The 20,140-nt window shown below is 38.5% G+C and overlaps 1 long non-coding RNA gene and 1 pseudogene across 1 annotated transcript; one reads left to right on the forward strand and one right to left on the reverse strand.

Annotated features, from left to right (window-relative positions):
• Nucleotides 1–3,598: 3,598 nt before the first annotated feature.
• On the reverse strand, nucleotides 3,599–17,586 carry LOC130681804 (RPA-related protein RADX-like; annotated as a pseudogene).
• Nucleotides 17,587–19,000: 1,414 nt separating this feature from the next.
• LOC130681847 (uncharacterized) lies at nucleotides 19,001–19,677 on the forward strand. The gene is made up of 2 exons (XR_008995045.1): nucleotides 19,001–19,056; nucleotides 19,467–19,677. It is a non-coding gene; the product is annotated as an uncharacterized LOC130681847 (long non-coding RNA).
• Nucleotides 19,678–20,140: the final 463 nt, after the last annotated feature.

Here is a 20,140-nt window from a genome sequence, read left to right on the forward strand (position 1 = left end):
AGCAGTTTAGGTACTTGAGTGTCATTTCTGACAACTTTCAACTGTGTACACACGAAATCTGTCACTGCAGAAAATGAAAACACGTAATTACTTCTGCATTTCAAAGAGGACAAACCAAGGTCAGGATGTAACACAGTGCTTCTCGAACTTTAATGAACACAGGAATCACCTGGTGCAACTGTTATAATGCACATTCAGATTCAGTAGTTTTGGGGTGGGGCCCACGATTCTCCATTTCTAATAACCTCAGGTGATACCAGTGACTGCTCCCAGTCCTTTGATCACACTTAGAGGAACAAAGATCTAATACTTACCTTTTCCTTTAGATAAAGGATCTAACACTTACTTTTCCTTTAGAAAGTACAATGGTGGTGCCTAAAAGTCACTGCTTGCTGTACAGTTAAAGAGCACAACAGTCTTTCTAATCGGACATACAACTGAGTGTGAACAGTTATCTCCTACAGGAAAAAGAGTTTAGTTTCTCTATGATGCTTCCACTGATTAACCCAATCTAATACTGATCCCTGAATTACTCTGACTTCTTCCACTATATAGGGCCACACAGTATTAATTTGTACTTGCTCAGGCAAGTGCTTTATATGTGTTTAGCTCAATGTAATTAGACTTTAAGCCTAAATGACAAGGGCTCATACCACGTATTCTTTTCTGTTCACCTTGCTTACCAACCTGATAGATTAAAAAGAATCTTTGAAAATGAGTTCATAATATCTTCAAGCTTCAACTGCTTTCTAAACCTATCAATAGTTTTTAACTATCAGGTTATTTAGGTAAAGTTTCATTAATCCAAAAATATTTCTTTAATTTTAACTCATTACATGTCAAAACAGTCCTGGTCTCACAAACCAGAAAATGAAGAAATAAATGTAAATACTTGTAACCTCACGATTAACAGTTAGTTCTCATTTGATAATAACTATAAATTCATTTCCAGTATCTCATATTACTAATTCTTCATTTTGTAACAACAAAGATAAAGGAAATCTGTTCAAATGACTAAGAATAATTATCAATTTGTATCACTTTTCCTTCATTTCAGAAACTGTACAAATATGAGTATTCATGGTTAAAGTTGTTGAGATTGGACTATTAAAGAAATTTCTTATGCTAATTTCATGGCTGTTAAAAATCAGACATTCAGATCTAACACTTTCTAGTTGTTTGACATCCAGGAAATTACTTAAACTCTCTGGACCTTTGTTTCCTCACCTCTACATCTGTAAAAACATCAACTGTCTAAAAGGTAATGGGGAGTACAATATGAGATCTAACATCTACAAGCATCTAGTATATAGTGAACACCCAACAGTAGATCTCCTTAGTTCTTCACTTTCCTTAAAAGGAAAAAAGATGCCCTACTAACCGCAGGATTTTTGCATTATTCTAGAAGATCCTTGGTTCCTTTCCCCTTCACTGACCAGAAGCCCCCTTAATGCTCACCATTCATTTAGTGATTTTTTTCCTTCACTCTTCGTCAACAGATGTCCATAAATTGTGATTGTTGCCAACTACTGAACTAGAGTAAATCTCACCAATGGTCTGTACAAACTTTTCTTTAGAAAAGTATATTTCATATACTTCATATTATCACAGAGAATAGAACATGCATACGTGGCAACATTGCTGTGAAAAAATCATTATCCATAACTTGTGTCAGCTTCTTATTTAAAGTAGCTGTGAAGAAAGGGGGACCTGGCCATAAAACTCATATAAAATGAGGTAATGGAATTGTCATCAGAGGTTATCACTGATGCCCTTAGGGAAGTTATGTGAGAGGCTATAAGCTCTATTCACACTAGAAGCCCATGCTTCAGTTTTAGTCAAAACTCTTTCTGCCATTTCCCTTAATAGCTGAGGTGAAGGTTAGTTCTATTTCATACACATTTTTTTGATTTGTTTGTTCATTTGTTAGATTTTTTTAGGTTCTATGTATAAGTGAAATCCTATGGTGAAGAATTTTATCTCACAAGCAAAGGGTGGAATCTAATGAGAGGTGATACCTGAGTGGTCTGTAATACCGTTTCGCAGTAGCAAATAAAGGGGTCGCAGAACAGCTGTAGACGGTCTCTAGGTCTCCTGATGTTCTACAAGTTTTACCTTGTTCTTGATCTTTTTTTAATTACATGTAGTTAAGATTGGGAGTTTCCCCAATGTTGGCAAACGTTTATTTTAACAATGAGTGTTTTATTCATATAATCATTTGGAAAATAGTTAAAATAGCATGCCTTATCTAAAACAGCTTTTGGCTACAAATTCAAATAAGGAAAAATTCACTGAAGTTATTAAAAAGTATTAAATACACTTTTTTTCTTATCATAATCAACTTGAGGACTAATTTGTTATATAAAATATGTAACAGGGCATACCTAAAATGCTTTCAAATAAATAAAATTAGAGCAAAAAAATACCAATGTCTGAATAAATTCAAGTGGGAAAAGTCAACACCAAAGTAAGTAAAATATTGACCAGCTGGTGTAACACCACCAGCCTAATATTAATTTAATACTCAAATGGAATCATACTCACCACTGTCATTATTTAATTACACATTACCACTGTCATTATTTATTTACACAGTCTGCCAATTCTCTACCAATTAATTTTACCTTAGTGAAGTCTTCATTGTCTTTAATGGGGACTGCTTAATCAACTTCCAAACGGATGCAAAGGATGACTGCCTATGTTTGAGTTTCACTGAATCTTAAGCTTTTATTCCTGAAATGCCAACAATGAGAATTAGTAAGAGCACCTGTTTTCTTAAAAACTGGTTTCAATCCCAAACTTGATTCTGAATAGAAAATCAGATACTAACCAGGAGGTTAATATCTGTAATACCAAATGTAATATTAATATAGAAAAAATTTAAACAAGTTATCAGACTGCTGGAATTTGCTAACAGAGTATCATGCCACTCTGTAAGTCAGTACAGTATGCCATTTTTTAAGTTAATGCCCCCAATTCAAAAATAAAAAGATACAAATATTGGACTGAGTACTTGGGTAAATATTTTCAAAGATTTCAGGCTGAGACGTAGAAAACAGTTCCACTGTAAATGGTTGTTCTGAAGTCCCATCAGCAGTATGAATCCAACCATATGACCAAAAATCTTCAGAGTTTTCTATATGGATAGACTATTAGAATAAATGAAGGTAATCGATGATGCATGTATGAACACAGAACTGTTCAATGAAATCTTTCCATTTTAAAAGCTTCCCTTTCTGCTTTGACCTCTGAACCCTTCCTACAAAAACTAAAATGCCAATACCATCACAGATATGATTTTCTGGCATATCATCCAGTTCTGATATAAAAAACAACAAAATTGTTAAACAGATAGTATATTTTTTAATACTGAAAAGTATTCTACAATTGTAATTGTGAAAATGTGCATCTATGTCTTTGCTACAGCACAACTTTGGATACATTTTGAGTAAATTATAATACATTGTTTCAGTAACTAACCTTGAAAGTCAGCATTTCAGAGATTTTATAAGAGGCTATTTTACCTTGTGGTAAAATGGTGATTTAATTTTGGCAATCTCCATTCTGGTTTCACTTGCTTTCCTGGAATGATAATCATATTAGTTGGAGGATCTCAAGGGTTCAGGCATATTTCTGAAAAAAAACAAATACACTACTTTAATATAGTATTTAACATATATGAGAGAATATACTGAACACATTTGAGTCCACCACTAAACCTAAGAACTAGACCATACTCAATAGTTTTCTTCTTCTTCCTACATTATCACATCTACTTATCTCCCCACCAAAGGTTAACCAACAGAAATTAGGAAGGGCCCTTTCAAGATGGTAGCAATTGGCAACATTTGAATATTGACTATAGGTTAGATCTACAGTACTTTATCACTCTTAAATTTCCTGATTTTGATTATTGTGGTGGGGTAATAGAATGTTCTTGTTCATAGGAAATAAGGACTGAAATATTACTGAAGTGTTTAGAGATAAAGTGATATGTAGGATGAGTACCTTCTTTCAGGTGATTCTAAGGACAGTGTGTGGGGGGGCGAGAGAGAATGAGAGAGAAAGAGAGAGAGGAAATGTTAGAGCAAAGATAAATGTTAAAAATTGTTGAATCTGTGTATCTGTGTGAAGGGTATATAGGAGTTCTTTATACTATTCTTTTAATTTTTATGTAAGCTTGAAACTATTCCAAAATAAAATGTTGACAGAAGCCTTTCTAATAGCACCTCATTGTAAGGGAAAACTATATCAAAGTCATTAAGTTAACAGTGTAATAGAAGGTGTGCATCGCTTTCTAAGTGCAATGGAGAGTCACTGGAGAGATTGAAGCAGAAGAGTTTAAGGCATGATCTACTTCCATTTTAAAAAGGTGGCTTTGACATGACAATACTGGTTACTTTTGGAGTAGGCTATTGACCAGAGGAGGGCATGATGGAGCCTTTTGGCGTGCTTAAAATGTTCTGTATCTTAATCTGTGTGTGTGTGTATACATATATGTATGCATGTATATATATATATATGTATATGTGTGTGTGTGTGAATATATATATATATATATATATATATATATATATATATACTCACCTGTATTTGTAAGACTTTCCTACTTTACTGTGTACAAATTATACCTTAACAGGAAAGCTCTGAAAGCAGAAAAACACACCATTAACAAAAGAGAAAAGGGACAGTGTGAGAGAAGAACCTGCAATATTTAGACAAAAACTTAACACCCATTAGCAAAGAAATCCTGGAAATGAATTAGAAAAAGGCAAAAACACATAATTAAAAACAGTATGATATGGGGAAATGGGAATGTTAATTAGTACAACCTTTTCAGAAGGTGATTGGTCAACATCCATTAAAAATTCAATACGCTATAACCAGCAATTTCACTTCCAGCAATCCATCCATTCAACAGAAATACATGAACATAATGAACAAATATGTATAAAACCTAATGATGTTCAGCACTGGATCTAAACCTGAAAAAACCAATAACTGCTATAATGACAAATTACTCATTCACATGGGCATGATTTTATATAATCACTGCCTCCACACTGCAGAAGATTATATGTATGGATGTACATTAAAGATGCCTGGGATATTGGGAATAGTAAATCATGCAATACCATACAATTATTTTTTTCAAAGTTATATACCAAACTGCTGACAATTTGGAGTTTTGAAAGTTGAAGGCATAGGGGGAGGTAAAAGGGGTCTTTCACTCCACCCCAACATTTTATTTAAAACTTTCAAACACACAGCAAACCTGAAAGAACACCAATACATCACTTCTAGAGTTTGTCATTTTACTCTACTTGGGTCTTACATTTTTAATACAATATACTTCTAAATGTGTAGTTTGCATTTTTTAGCACATGGCTATTACTTTTTGTAGCAACAGTATGGTTTCAATAATGAATAGATATTACTTTCATAATCAGAAAAATTAAATATTTTTACAAATTGTTTCCCCCTTAAATCTTCTTCTACACACTGATTTTTCATTTATACAACCAATTCTAAAAATAAAATGATCAACACTTAGAGAAGTATGGCCAGGCTGCCTTACTCCATGCTTGACACAAAAATCATTCCGTTATTTCATCCCTGAAATGATGATCCTGCTTTTAAAGCTTCAGTTATTTAAATTACCTTTGGCTACACATTTCTAAAACACCTTTTCCTCCTTATAAGTGGATATTACTTTAACTGCACATTTTGACCCAGTCATCTTTTCACTTTAAAGTTCGTTGCTGTTTACACATCATAGTAAGGTTATGATCTAGCATTATGACTATAATGCGGGAAAAACCACCTGAAAAGCAGTAAATGTAGAAAATTATCATCTTTCACCCTTCAGTACTTTCGCTTTCATTTTATGCATTTTATTTTCTCCACATTCCATACTCATACGTGCCGGTTGTTACTATCATTCCCCTTACTTCATCTCTAAGACATGAAACACATTTTAGAGCAATTGCTCATGACGAGCTGGCATTTTCAGGTTAACTTCCTACTTCTGACAAAGAAGAATTGAACTTCTCAAATCACTACTATTCATGCTAAGAAATAAGAAACAAAAACATGAGAATTCTAAGCCTTCCCAAAGAAATCACACATTCAAAAAGGCAGTATTTATATAAATGCTACACTCAAAGACACAACGGCATTTCATTAATGTAAACTATTAAAGAAAAATTCAAGAAACATCCCTTTTTGAAAGGTTACAACATGCAAAACCCACAAATACTTACAACTTTTATGCCTAATTCAAATCTACGCACTCTCCAACCAACACCGAAAGTACTATTTCCACAAATGGAATGGCAATGAAACTACGACTAATTCCACTGTAGTCAAAAACATCAGGAAAACTTGTCTCCTACCACTCGTGGCTTGTAATACTTCAACAATACCAAAGCACCTCCTTTTCCTTTCCCATTAACTCCAAGCTCCTAAAAACTATTTTTTAACTCTCCGTTGTTGCCTCTAATTCCTTACCATAACAACTGTGTTCCTCAGGTTGCTTGTTCCTTAGCCAGATATCTCCATACGGGTCTTCCTTATTCCACAGCGCCAGGTAATGACTCCTACCGCCCTTTCAAGGCCTCTTTTTGAATCTCCCCGTGCGCACTATTTCTAAAGGGAGTTTCTAAAGAAATAGTGTCCAAGGTCTTCCCACAGTGGACGCTATCTATGCACAGGATCCCCTGGCCTGTTCTCTCTTTGTAAAGACACAAGACTCTGGAAATTCTCATTTCTATGCCAACATTAGGCTGGGGACCAGGTAGCACTGCTGGTACACCCCGTCGGAGATCGTCACATCAAAGCAGTAAAGATGCGGTTTCGGTATCCCGTCGCGTGGCTCATCCTCTAACAGGTACCTTTGGACAGCCAGCACAGCGACAGGCACCACCTCCGAAGGGGTGATCCACTGGAGAGGTGAGTCCGTTCTTTGCTCAAGAACATTTCGGATCCAGGACTTGGGCCCTTGGGCCCCGGCCCTTCGGATCACCCCTCCCGGGACGCTAGCCCCACTTCTCTCACGGTTCGGCTGGTCTAGCCTAGCATGTGTGGGGCTGGCTTCAGGCTGGCCTAACTCACCAGACGTGATCGTCAGGCCACTGACTACCCTCTTCACTCCCCAAAGCTAATTTTCCCAGTTCAAAGCGAGAGAGTAAGAAACCGCGCGCTAGGGCGACGATCTCTACCCAGCCTGGCCGACTGAAAAGGCTCCTCCCCCGAAGGAGGCTGCACGTCGTTTCGCGAGTGCGCGTCGGCTCTCTAGCCCCGCCCCTAGATCGGCGCGCTTCCCTCGCTCAGGCGCTGTTACTAGGCAGCACCGAGTGCGGTTACGTAGCGGGTCCTCGGTTCTGGTGCCCGCGGGATTGCCACGGGAGGGGTAGCAGGAAAAGCATTGGTTGCCCTGGTTCCCAAAGCGTAGCAAAAGGGAGGGGAAGGAGCTCTCGTGGCCCTTTTGAAGGGAGGACGCCGAAAGGCAATGAAAAAGAGAAGGTGGACATAAGCGGGGTGCAAGTAGTCATAGCTCAGGGGTTTGAGGGTTTGAGCCTTGGACCACCAACAGAAAGTAAATCAAGGTTGGTATAGTGAATATATATTGAATGTGAATATACATTCATTGCTGTGCTCTGATATATACTGCACGTATGTATCACTGAATGTGATAATATGGGTTTCCTTTAGTCTGAACAAACCCAGATAATGTATGCACAGCCTAGCCCAGAAAGTCCTCCCTAAAAGTATTTTGCTGAATGCACGGTTGGTGAATTAGTGAGTACTGCAAACGAAAACAAAAAATTGTAGAACTGGCTTGGTAAAGAGCTGCCTTTGGATTAGACTCCTTAAAATGTACTTATGTTTTAAACAATACCTGGCTTAAAATACAGCTAGGGTGTGCAATTTCAGAAACCACTCCTAAACTACAAAGAATGTCTATGGAACGAACGTAAAGTGATAAAGCTGTAAGAATACTCGGAATTAATAGTTAGATGTGCCAATATACACAAAATGTGCTAAGTTTCTTCTGAATACTTTTCAAAGCTGGTTATAGACTTTTTTTGATTAATCTCCCTTTGCTATTTCATGACTGTTCGTTTACTATGAAGTACCTAGTATGAGGCAGCACTGTTTTAGGTCATTGGGGATAATAGTAGTCAGGATCCTTTATCAAGCTTCTTCTCATAGCCTAGGATGAAGAACCTTCCCATTATTAATCTTTAACTAATTCACTCACTCTGCACATATTTCTTGAGTGCCTGCTCTGGGCCAGGCAAGGTCTTGCTATGGACACCAACAAACACAATAAGGGGAAAGCCAGCTGAGGAGGCAGAAGTTAATATTTTATATAGAGTATGATTAAAGAAGGGTTCATTAAGAGACTGAACAGAATGGAGACCTGAGGAAGTGAGGAAGTGTGTATGTGGGTATCTTGGGAAAGGGCAGTTGAGTCAGAGGGCACAGCAAGAGCAGATTCCATGAGAGCAGAAGAATACTTGGTATTTCCAATGAAATGCAAAAGCCAGTTGACTGGAGTGGAGGGGTGAGGGGGAGAGTGCCAGGAGATGAAGTCAGAAAGTAGCAGTGTTGTAGGCTTTTCTCTGTTTCAAGCAGGAGGGACATACTTCAGATTGAGCCACATTTCTACCGATAAACAATTCATTCTAGAATGATGTTTCTCTTATCTCTATCACCTTGTTACAGCTCTCATTTACCATTTGTCACCTAATACTGTGGTAAACAAAATTTAAATACTGTGATTAAAACAAAACATCTTATGTATATAGTTTGTCTCTCTAACTCAGGGTTTCTCCACCTGACATTCTTGACATTTTGGGCCAGAAAATTATTTGTTGTGGGGATGTCTTGTTCACTGGGGGATGTTTAGCAGCATTCCTGGCCTCTACCCACTAGCTACCTGTAGCACTACCCTCCCCCACAAGTTGTGACGACTAAAAATATCTTGAGACATTGACAAATATTCCCCGAGGGGAGGACAGTATCACCCCTTGTTGCAAACCACTAATGTAACTAATTTAAGCCTTTTAAGAGCAGATACTGATTCATTCTTTAGAATTTCCCATAGTTCTTTCACTACTGCTATGCATAAATAGCATCTAGTATTTTAAATAAATAAAACATATAATTCTCACTTCCTCTCCACTTAAGGCAATATATGTATGTGTCCTCTCTATAAACAATACAAAAAACAAAAATCCAAACTTAGAAAACAAAAAATAAGTAAGCTCCCTGAGTTTCAGTACTTTATGTTCACTGCTGAATCTAATCTCCATTGCTAAAATAAGTATCTAGCAGATAGTAGGTACTCAACAGCAATTGTTGAGCGAAAAAAGGTAATGACAAATTTTTATTGGATTTACTGGCAGAGTCGTTAAACATCAACTACCTCTATTGTTTATCCAAGAAGAACTGGTTTGAAATCTTCCATATCTGCTCCATTACCTCTCCCAAACTATATATTCAGTGGAATTGATACCTAAAAATACTGTCTCATATTCTGGGGCCTTCCAGCTAATTCAAAGAAGATGAATATTGGCAGTGGTGCTCAGGAGTTGGGTAATTACTGGAATGGGGAGGAAATAGCACCCATTTTTTTGGTTTTGATTTTTACAATACTTCACACAATACAGATATACAGTGACTAAGGGCACATATTTGGTGTCTTTTGTATTGCTCTACCAACAATCTGCTGATAAGATATCTCCCCAAGATGTCTACTTGAGTAGGTATCACACCTACGTGTGAATGTCCCCTGATGTAGTGTAAGAACCTGCTTAAGATTAATTACACAATAGAGTAAGAGAAATAACTTTTTGACCCAATAATACATTACTGATTTTTTTCTCCCCTCAGATCCCCACAATTTGTTATAGTGTCCTCCAGAGCTTAAAATAGTAAAAGCAGTCAATATAATCATTGTATAGAATGGCTATGTTCTAAGATATTCAAAACGCATAAATACATCATGAAATTTACTTTGTGGTCCACTAAATTTGGTGCAGATATCAGCCATGTGGATTTTCCTCAACGTTAAAACTGGACTAATAAAAGTAATCACAGTTGTAGAAAAGTTACTTATTATGAATAAAGTGCTTAAAACACCAGCACATACCAAGTGTCTAGCACATACCAAGAGTTCAATAAGTGCTAGCTACTGTTACTATTATTTTAAAAGGAGGCAGAACATAAAAATCACAGAGTGCTGGAACATTAGATACCCACTAGTTCAGAGTTCTTCAAATTGTGGGTTGTGAAGCATTAATGAGGTCATGAAGTCAATTATTGGGTCACAGTCATCAATTAAAAATCTGAAAAAGAACAGAAAATGTCAGTACATTACACATAGTGAGAGTAAGCATTGCTTTGTAATACTTTTGTTTCAGATTTGTTGGCATGTATATGTGCATACTGGATTGTGATGTAAAATGTTTTTCTTACTATAGACTGTGACCAGAAATGTTTAAAAACAATTGCTATAGTTCAACCCACACCCCTCTTATTAGAAGAAAGAAATTAGGCTTAGAAAAGGGGACTTACATGACCAAGATCACATAGCAATAAGTGACAGAGCATCAGGACTACTAGCCAAGTCTGATTACAAAGCCAATATCTTTTCCATAACATAAAATTATTATGTTGGTCATCTCTCAATATATACAAAAAAATATGCTCACCCAAAATAAGCAGTCCCAAATATATGAAGCAAATGTTTGATACATAGGAAGGAGAAATAGTAACACAAAAATAAGAGGGAGTTTCCATACCTAGCTTCCAGTTATGTATGAAACAACCACACAGAAGATCAACATGGTAACAGATGACTTGAACCACATGACAGACCAATTGTACATAACAGACATTACAGAGCACTCTGCTCAGTAACAGCAGAATACACATGGAACGTTCCCCAAGGAAGCCCACAGCACAAATCTTAACAAATTTAGGAAGATGAAGTTACACAAAATACCTTCTTCACCCACAATGGATTGAAACTAAAAATCAATAGCAGAAGGAAAACAGGAAAACCCACAAATATGTGGAAATCAAACTATTCACTCTTAAAAATCCAATGGTCATAAAAAGAATCACAAGGGATTTAGAAGATATCTGGAGAAAAATAATAAGAAAACAAAATACACATATAGACACAGATGTTTAAATATAGAAACATCTATCAGTATGCGTGTATAAAGGGTCTGATGACACACATATATTGCATTACTTTTTCATCTGTGAGGTCCTAGAAGAAATGATACCACAGTAGCAATGAGAATACCTAATGTCCAGATCTGTTTGAACAATTCTCTAATAAAAAGAATCAGAGCTCCTTGAAGAAATAGCGCATTCAGGAAATGGAAAAATAGATGCAAAACCTGAGTATGGAGCATCTTGCAGTTCTAGAAAATAAGGAAGTGCTAAAAAAGTATCCCTATATAGATGGGGATGTGTCAAGGTGGTACAGGAGCCAACCAAATGCACCCCTATAGTCAAAGCTGGAGCAATTGGAATAACAATAAATTAATTAGTAGTGAATTGTAACCCAAAGTACAAAATTCATACCCATGTTCCATACTGATATAAATAAATGTTAAATAAAAAAAGAATGGGTCAGAAGAGACCACTTTGTCTTGCATAAGAATTCTCAATAATTTATATAGATACTTTGCCCTAAGAGAAGGGGAACCTAAATCCGTACACCTTAAAGTGCAGCTGAGTGTCATGAATTCTTTCCCCAAAGTGCTGTATGCTAAGGGGATTGGGGGAAAGAGCAACCTCACAGTGAAGAAGCCTGACAAACTCTACTTCACCTAAGGGATCAGTGTCAGTATCAATAGTGACAAGTCATGATGGAAGTATTTACTTTTGATATGAAGTGATGATAATGGTACTTATATTGTATCCTCACAAAAGAAAACAAGCCATAACCCTAGTTTAATCATGATTTAAAAATCATAAAAATTTCAGTAAAAGGACATTCTAAACAATACTTGACCAATATGCCTTAACATTGCCAAGGTCATCATCAACAAGGAAAGCCTAAGGAATTTTTACAGCCAATAGGAGCCCAAGGAGACCTGATAAATAAATGTGATGTAGTTAGTATTCTGGATGGGGTCCTGGAACAGAATCAAATCAGGTAAAAAGCAAGGAAATTTGAATAAACTATGTACTTAGTTCATAATAATATATTAAGATTGGTTCATTAACTATAACACATATACCATAATAATGTAAGATGTTAATAATAGGAGAAATCATGTGAGGGGCTATATGAGAACTCTCTGCACTATATTATCCATTTTTCCACAAATGTATAACTGTTCTTAAATAAAGCCTATTTAGAAAGCCTCCCAAATAAGAAATCTTCAGGCCAAGATGATTTCACTGGAGAATTCTGTGAAATGTTTAAATAATTAACACCAGTTCTATACAATGTCTTCAGAAAAATAGAAGCAGAGGAAACACTTCCCAATTCGTTTTATGAAGCTAATATTATGTTGATACAAAAGCCAAAAACACCAGAAAGAAAAGGAAGAAAACTGTATACTAATATCCTTTATGAATACTGATGAAAATTCCTTTATAAAATGTTAGCAAATGTAATTCAGCAATGTAGACTGGTTCAATATTCAATAATCTGACATTTTAATTAATCAGACTAATAATTTAAAAAAGAAAAATTATATGGTTTTATGAAACTTTGCAGATATGAAAAAATTCAACACTCATTCATGATAAAAAAAACTCAGAAAAACCGAATAACTGAATAGACGGAAACTCCTCGACCTGGTAAGGGCATTTTATTAGTTTCCTAGGACTGATGTAACCACAAACTGGGTGGGTTCAAACCAGAGGTTTACTGCCTCCAAGTCCAGGAGGCCAGAAGTCTGAAATGAAGGTGTTAGCAGGGCCCTGCTCTTTCTGAAGCCTCCAGGGAAGGATCCTTCCTTGTCTTTTCCAGTTTCTGGTAGCCCCAGGCTCCTTGGCTTCTGGCAGCCTAACTCTAATTTCTGCCTTCACTGTCACTTGGCATTTTCCCTGAATGTGTCACTGTGTCTGTGCTGCTTAGTCTTATAAGGACACCAGTCATAATGGATTAGGCCTCATTCCAATGACCTTATCTTAACTCGATTACATCTGAAAAGACCCTATTTGTAAGTGAGGTTACACTTGCAGGTACTATGAGTCAGGACTTCAACATATCTTTTCAGAGACACAATTCAACACATCATGTCCACTCTCCAGCCCTCTAAAATTATGTCCTTTTCATGTGCAAAATACACTGACCCCATCTCAGTATCCCCAGAAGTCTTAATCTATTTCATCTTCAGCTCTGAGTTCTAAAATCTCACCTTAATATCAACTCAGAAAAGTCCCACTCTCATCACCTAAGTCACACACTGGTGAGACTCTAGGTTTGATCTATTCTGAGGCAAGTTTCCTCTCCAGTGGGAAACAAGTTACCTGCTTCTAGAATACAATTGTGGGACAGGTATAGGATAAACATTCCCATTCCAAAGGGAGAAACTTGAAGGAAAAAAGAGTTCATGTGACCCAAGCAAGTCCATAACCCAGCAGGGCACGTCTTTTCTGCTGCTTTTTTTAATGGGACTTTTTAGGGTTTATATATAAATTTTAAACAATTCAATTTTAAGAGTAGTGTTTTAAAGTTTCTTATAAGCATTTATTTGTATTCTTTATTTTTGTGATTTTTTATTAAAATATAGTTGATATAGAATATCATACTGGTTTCAGTGATGACAATTATATACATTATGAAACGCTCACCACAGTAAGTGTGGTTACCATCTGTGACCATACAACAATATTACAATACTATTAGCTATATTCCCTATGCTGTATTTCCATCCTGTGAGAAAATTGTTTTATAATTTGAAGTTTAAACCGGTTTATCCCTTTCATGTATTTCACCCATCCCCCCACCCATGGTAACTCACAGTGTGTTCTCTGTGTTTGAGTGTCTAATTCTGGTTTGTTTCTTTGTTTGGTTTTTCAGATTCTACATATAAGTGAAACCATATGCTATTCATCTTTACCAGACTGACTAATGTCACTTACCGTAATAACCTCTGGGACCATCCATGTTATTGCAAATGGCAGGAATTCTTTTTACCGCTAATAATATTCCATTGCATATATGTACCACATCTTCTTTATCCATTCATCTATTGATGGACACTTAGATTGTTTCCATAACTTGGCTTCTGTAAATAAGCTGCAATAAACATAGGGGTTCATATATCTTTTTGAATTAGTGATTTTGTTTTCCTTTGGCATTGTTATTAAACTTACTGTAGGTCTAGCAGATTTCCCGTATAAATTTTAAACTTTGTTTTGGGGTACATAAGAGTTCATCATGAGTACTTCTTTTTATATTTTGAAATAGCTGTGGAAGTACAATGAAAGGTATTTTCCTTGAATTTTATTTTATCTAATGGTAAAATTGCTATACTTGATTGGTTCATTTTTTCACATAGGCCAGATTTATTTTTTCCTGTCTTTGTATAGTATTTTTCAAAGTAATATTTAGCTCAATATGTAAAACATCTATTGGCTGTCCTTTGTAAAATATTTTAAAAATTAAAGGAATTCTGAAGTTTCATTTCTCCAAACCTGCCATTGCGCTACTCCCCTGCCTTCACATTCAAATATTTCAATAGTTTTCTGTATATGCTTCAAGTTCTCTTATCTATGCTTTTACCAGAAATTATGTCTTAAGGAGAAACATACAGCACCTTTTTCAATATGTGTGTTTTATGATATATAATATAATTTTTTATTTAATTCTATATTTTATTTTACTGTGTCTCTGTGTTAATACATCTAAACTGTCCTCATCTTTATAATGGATACATAAAATTTAATTTCCAAAAAGGCCAGTTTGCTTTTCCTCTTCTTGTGATAGCTTTAATTTTGTCTTTTTTTTTTATTGTCATAATGTATTTTACTATAATGGCAATTACTGTAAACATTTATTTTCCTTAAGAATATTGAGGAAATATTCTTTGAATGCCAGGGTTATGGTTTCAGGCTCTGGGGGTCTAAAGATAATTTTAGGGTGTCATAAGATGGAGAAGTTAATCTTATGACTTAAGTGACAATATAATTTCTGTGATGAACGACATGTGCTGCACATTCCACAGAGGCAGAGATCTATAGCAAAGGCCTGTGCTGACAGGAACTGAAAACCAGCTTTTGGTATGTGGGGTTCCAAGTAACCCTTGTTTGCGAGTGAGGGTGCTAGTTACAGGTAGACAGAAGAGTTCTGTCCCCTTCTGCCATGTGATTCACACCTGAGGCCCATACTGCAGGGATATAACAATGTCTCAGATATGCCTCCCTTCTCTTTCTCCTTGAGAACTGGCATCATTAGAGCCATGTGGAAATGAGAGTGGAATTAGGATTGAATGACTTCTGAGATGTCCTTGAGCCCCAGCATATATTACGGACATCTTGTAAGAGTATGCTGAGCTGGGACTGGAACACAGGTGTGTGTCGGACAGCAAACCCAAACTTGTCAACACTTCTGTTTAAACACTGATTCCCCAAACCTTTGTATAGAAATATTTTCACTGCAATACATATCCATTGATGAGTTTCTGGTGTTTCTTCTAATATTTATCATCCATTTAGTGGATTGGGAGGCTTAAGTGTCTGAAGTAGAGATTACAATTTCGCCTCTGAGGATGAGTTCACACTATCCAGTTGCCATAAAGAACTGATGCTAACCATAAAAACATGACACATTTTTTGTTTTTGTGACACCTGGACTATGCCATCTTACCATCTTACCCTGGGAGGAGAAACACTTAACTTGGATGTTTACAGACAGAGAGTATGTGATACCCACATCAAAAAAGATAATTTGGTTGCTTACCATCACTATGAGTGTTTGTGTATGTACGAGCACTGGGGTAGTCACTGAATATATTGTTGCAAGTGTAGGGGTTGATTACTGCTGTTTTTGGCGGGGAGGTGGGCAGTCACTGCTGAATGCAGACTGAAGAGGCTGAGTCACTAGTTTTTCCATCTCCTCCCCCGTTTCTGTGTCCTTGGATGGCACCCATAGTATGAGGGCTTGTGACTTTGGGTTCTGTAAAGCTAAATTTATAAATGTTTTGACTATGCACTCCTCCCCTTGAAATATTTTTGAACTATCCATAAAAAATGTATATTCAGTTATATTATGCCTACATATATTAAGGAACCTTGGGGAGGGTAAGTTATGAAGGCACAAATTTTGAAGGCAATGCATTGTGAGGTACAATAAATATAATGTAAACACAATTTTTTTTCCTGGATGTCACTGGATTGTTTGCACACCTCCTAGGTATCTGAACACCACTTTGGGAACTACCACTCTAAAGGAAAATTTTCAACTTATAATATATCTAATTAAAAGCTGTGGACAGCTCCCTATTATTATATGCATAACATTCCCTAATAAAGCTTCTGGTTTTGTTGATATAACAGTTTTTTTCCTATTCATTGATTGTGTTACAAAAGAAAGGCGGAGTGGGTGTGGGGACTGCGTAGGGCAAGCTGTCTGGTCTCTTTTTGAGGGCACTCATCCCACAATATGGACCCCCCTCACGAACTCATCAAAGCCTGATTACCTACCAAAGACCCCATGTCCAAATACCACCACATTGTGGGCAAGGATTTCAGCACATGGCTTTCGGGGGCACACAATTCAGTCCCTCGTATGTGCACAGCCCAGTCCTTTAAAAGCTTCTCTTTCTTTATTCGTCCTTTACAGTCTTGGGTTGGGGAGCATGCGTGAACCACTCTCCAGCTCCAACTTTCATACTTCTTCCACTCTCCATTCTCACAGCATCCATTTCAACTTTGTATGTACTTTCCTAAATAGCTTTAATAACGTTTAAACATCCAAATTATCCTTCTCTCTTTTGAGTTTGTTTTTTTTTTAACCATGCTAATATTTAGTCTATACGCTTTTGTTTCCTTCCTGAAATAACTGTGTCTCTGCCAGCAGGAATCCTCCCAAGGTGGAAATTGGGGGGGAAAAGCACACATGGCAGAACCTAGAGTGCTGCCACACAGGGACTATGAAGTTTTACTGACAATAGTAGAACTTAAAGGAGAAGACTTGCCCAGGCTTACAGGATAACCCAGTCAGGCCTCTAAGACTCTGAGTGAGGCCGGACATCTTGATCACTCACTGAACCGCAGGCAAGTCGATCATCGACTCTTAGCAAATGAGCTTAGAGCTCACGATGACGGAATCGGCCCTTTGTTGACATTTCCAAGCTCCACCTCCTATCACAGGCTGGCCAGAACCTTTCCTACCTATGTCCTCCCACCCCCTCAGATGCAGGCTCCCTCCCGCCTCCCCCATCCCACCCCCTACCCCTGTCCCTCCAATTCCTGTCTCAGAGTCATTCTCACAGACTGTAGTCCGGATGGTGGCCATCTTTTCTGCCGTGCCCCTCACCTCCCAGCAGGCCCCGCTTCGAACAGTGCCCCCTCGGCGTCATTCACCTCCTCGGCCGCCATCTTGACTGAGTAGTCATCCCGAGGTGACAACTGCTCCCTTGAGGCACTGCCTGGCACGTGTCTCCTGCTATGTCTGCCCCAGGAAAGCGAGCCCCAGCCCCAGGTCATAAAGGCAGAGAAGGCGGTGGGAAAGGCAGTGACCTCAAACCCCTCAGGGTTGGGGTGGCACCTTCTAAAAGGGTGGAAGAATTTGAGGGGCCCATGGCCCGTCTGGATCTCCGGGGGCTCTCCCGAGCCCTTGGAACGGCAGATGGGCAGAAAGCCGCCCAGGCCCCAGCAGTGAAACAGCATACAGAGCTGGTAGAACAGAAAGAGTGGTGGGAGGACGAGGACGACGATGATGACGATGATGACGAATTCCTGGACGAGTTCGGGGACGAGCTGGACGATGAGTCCGAGTCTGAAGAGGATGAATACAATGTGGAAGAAGAGATAGAAGAGTCGCTAGAGGAGGAGAGAGCAGCCAAGAGGGTGCACAAGTCCATGAAGGCATCTAAGTCCAAGAGGCCCCCGAAGTCATCCCAGCCACCCGTGAGTGTCCCATGGTACAGTTTCAAACCCTGTTCCAGAATGTGGTCTATTCCTTTCTGTGCTGTATCCATTATAATGGTCATGTCCAGGGCCAGCCCCACTCAAGCCCTGTGGTGGTCAGGCACGGCTCCCAGGAGCCAGAGGACCCCGGAGAGGGGCCGGTGCCTTGGGAGAGGGAGGAGCCAGGAGAGGGACCAGCAGCGCCCCAGAAGCAGGAGGAGCCAGGAAAGGGAGCACGTGCATGTAAGTGTGGAAAGGAGGGCGAAGAGGTCCAAGAAGCCTGAGGTGAGGAGGAGCACCATGATGAAGAACCAGAGGAAGGGCGTAAAAAGGATTTGGACCCAGAAGAGGGGCAGACCTGGAGAACCCAGATCTCTGTGTAGCTTTGGGTATCACCCAACCATTCCTGACATAGTGCCTGTCATGGTTGTTATGTTTTTAAATATTTCTACACAAAATAAATAACAATTTTTTGAAAACTGGTTAAAATCTATTTAAAGGTAGACAGCTTAATGGTATTAATTTCTTTATTCTAGGTGATATACAATGCACCATGCTCTGAATGTACTTCATTCACAGCTATAGGTCCTGTGATCTCCAGCCATAAGACTTATACAGGGGGGAAATTTATCAGGCCTGGTAGCCAGGACCACTCTTGGTCAGGGTCACAGTTACCACAACAGGGGGCTAAAGCGACTGGAAGGTACACTAGCTGGGCCTTCATTATTTAGCTACAGAAATATGGTCGCTTGTACCAACTGGGAGAAAAGGCCTGTGAGAATGTGACCATTTAAAAAAGACCAAGTAAGTTAAAAGTTGTGAGTAGGCACACATTCAGTGATGGTAACTCTTTGTTCTATTGCAATTTTTTTTTTATTTCCCCAGGACTATCAGAAGAAAAGGAAATGAGTTATGTCAAGATTGTTAATCCCGAAACTGGTAATTAGGTCAACTTACATCCTGCCTATCCTTTACTTGCTTTCTTTGCTTTTTTTCTGTCTTTCTCCTAACTTTTTAACAGACATGGAAATTAGGGGCTGAGAGGTTAGGTGTGTGATTGATGGGTAGAGCACGGGCTTTTCAGGTGGAAACACTCATTAGATAAGTCCCTCGAGAAAACAAGGACGGCAAAGCATGTGTTTTTGGTGTTTGGCAAGTGGGAGAGGAGTTGGGTATGGTGAGTTGATGGAAGACCTATCTAAAGGTCTGTGCTGCAAGAGGAAAACGTGTTGAGACCTCCTGTTGGTAAAACAGGCATCCACAGGAGTGACTGTTTTCTTAGATGTAGAAAGTCACTGTTGCATGGTATTCATGTACAATTTTGAATTGTCTCTTCTTTCCTCCTACAGTTGTAAAGCGTAAAAAGAAAGGATGGAGGAAGAAGCAATGAATTTGTCCCTTGCGGATTTGAGATTGTTCTGATTTCCGGCAGCCGGTGGTCCTGCTGCGGATTTTGTCACACAAACAGTGATAATCCACGGACACCAGGCTTTCCGTTGTTCGTTAGACATATTTGACAGCATTTTTCCAGTTTAAAAATAAAAGTTTGCTTTAAATGAACATGCTGCAGTCATTTTAGCTTTAACGCTGACACACACCTGTCTCTGTAACGTTTCTTCTCGATTTGGCCCACCATGCTGCTGTCAAAAGGGATGGCTCCTAGCCGTGTTTATGTTCTTTACTGCAGCTACAAATTAATTAAAATGTCAAGTTATTAACAATTTCTATGAAGGGAGAGACGGAGGTCTAGCCTCTACTGCATTTTATGGAAAGCAAGCGGTAGCTGACCTAGCTTATCTGGAGACCAGGTGGTGCTGCTGGGAACTTGTTAGACATGCCCATTGTCAGGCCCCACTCTGGACCTGCTGAGTCAGAGTTTCTGAAGGTGGGCCAGCCATCAGAGGGGCATGTCCTTCAGGTGATTCTAAAGCACACTGAAGTTGGAGCGCTGCTGGTTGAGAGCAGCGATGGGGTGGGGGAGTTGTGAGGGACGGAGCTTCTCCCATGGCACGACCGACACTGA

The sequence above is a fragment of the Manis pentadactyla genome, chromosome X (assembly GCF_030020395.1).
Source record: "Manis pentadactyla isolate mManPen7 chromosome X, mManPen7.hap1, whole genome shotgun sequence".
NCBI lineage: Eukaryota > Metazoa > Chordata > Mammalia > Pholidota > Manidae > Manis > Manis pentadactyla.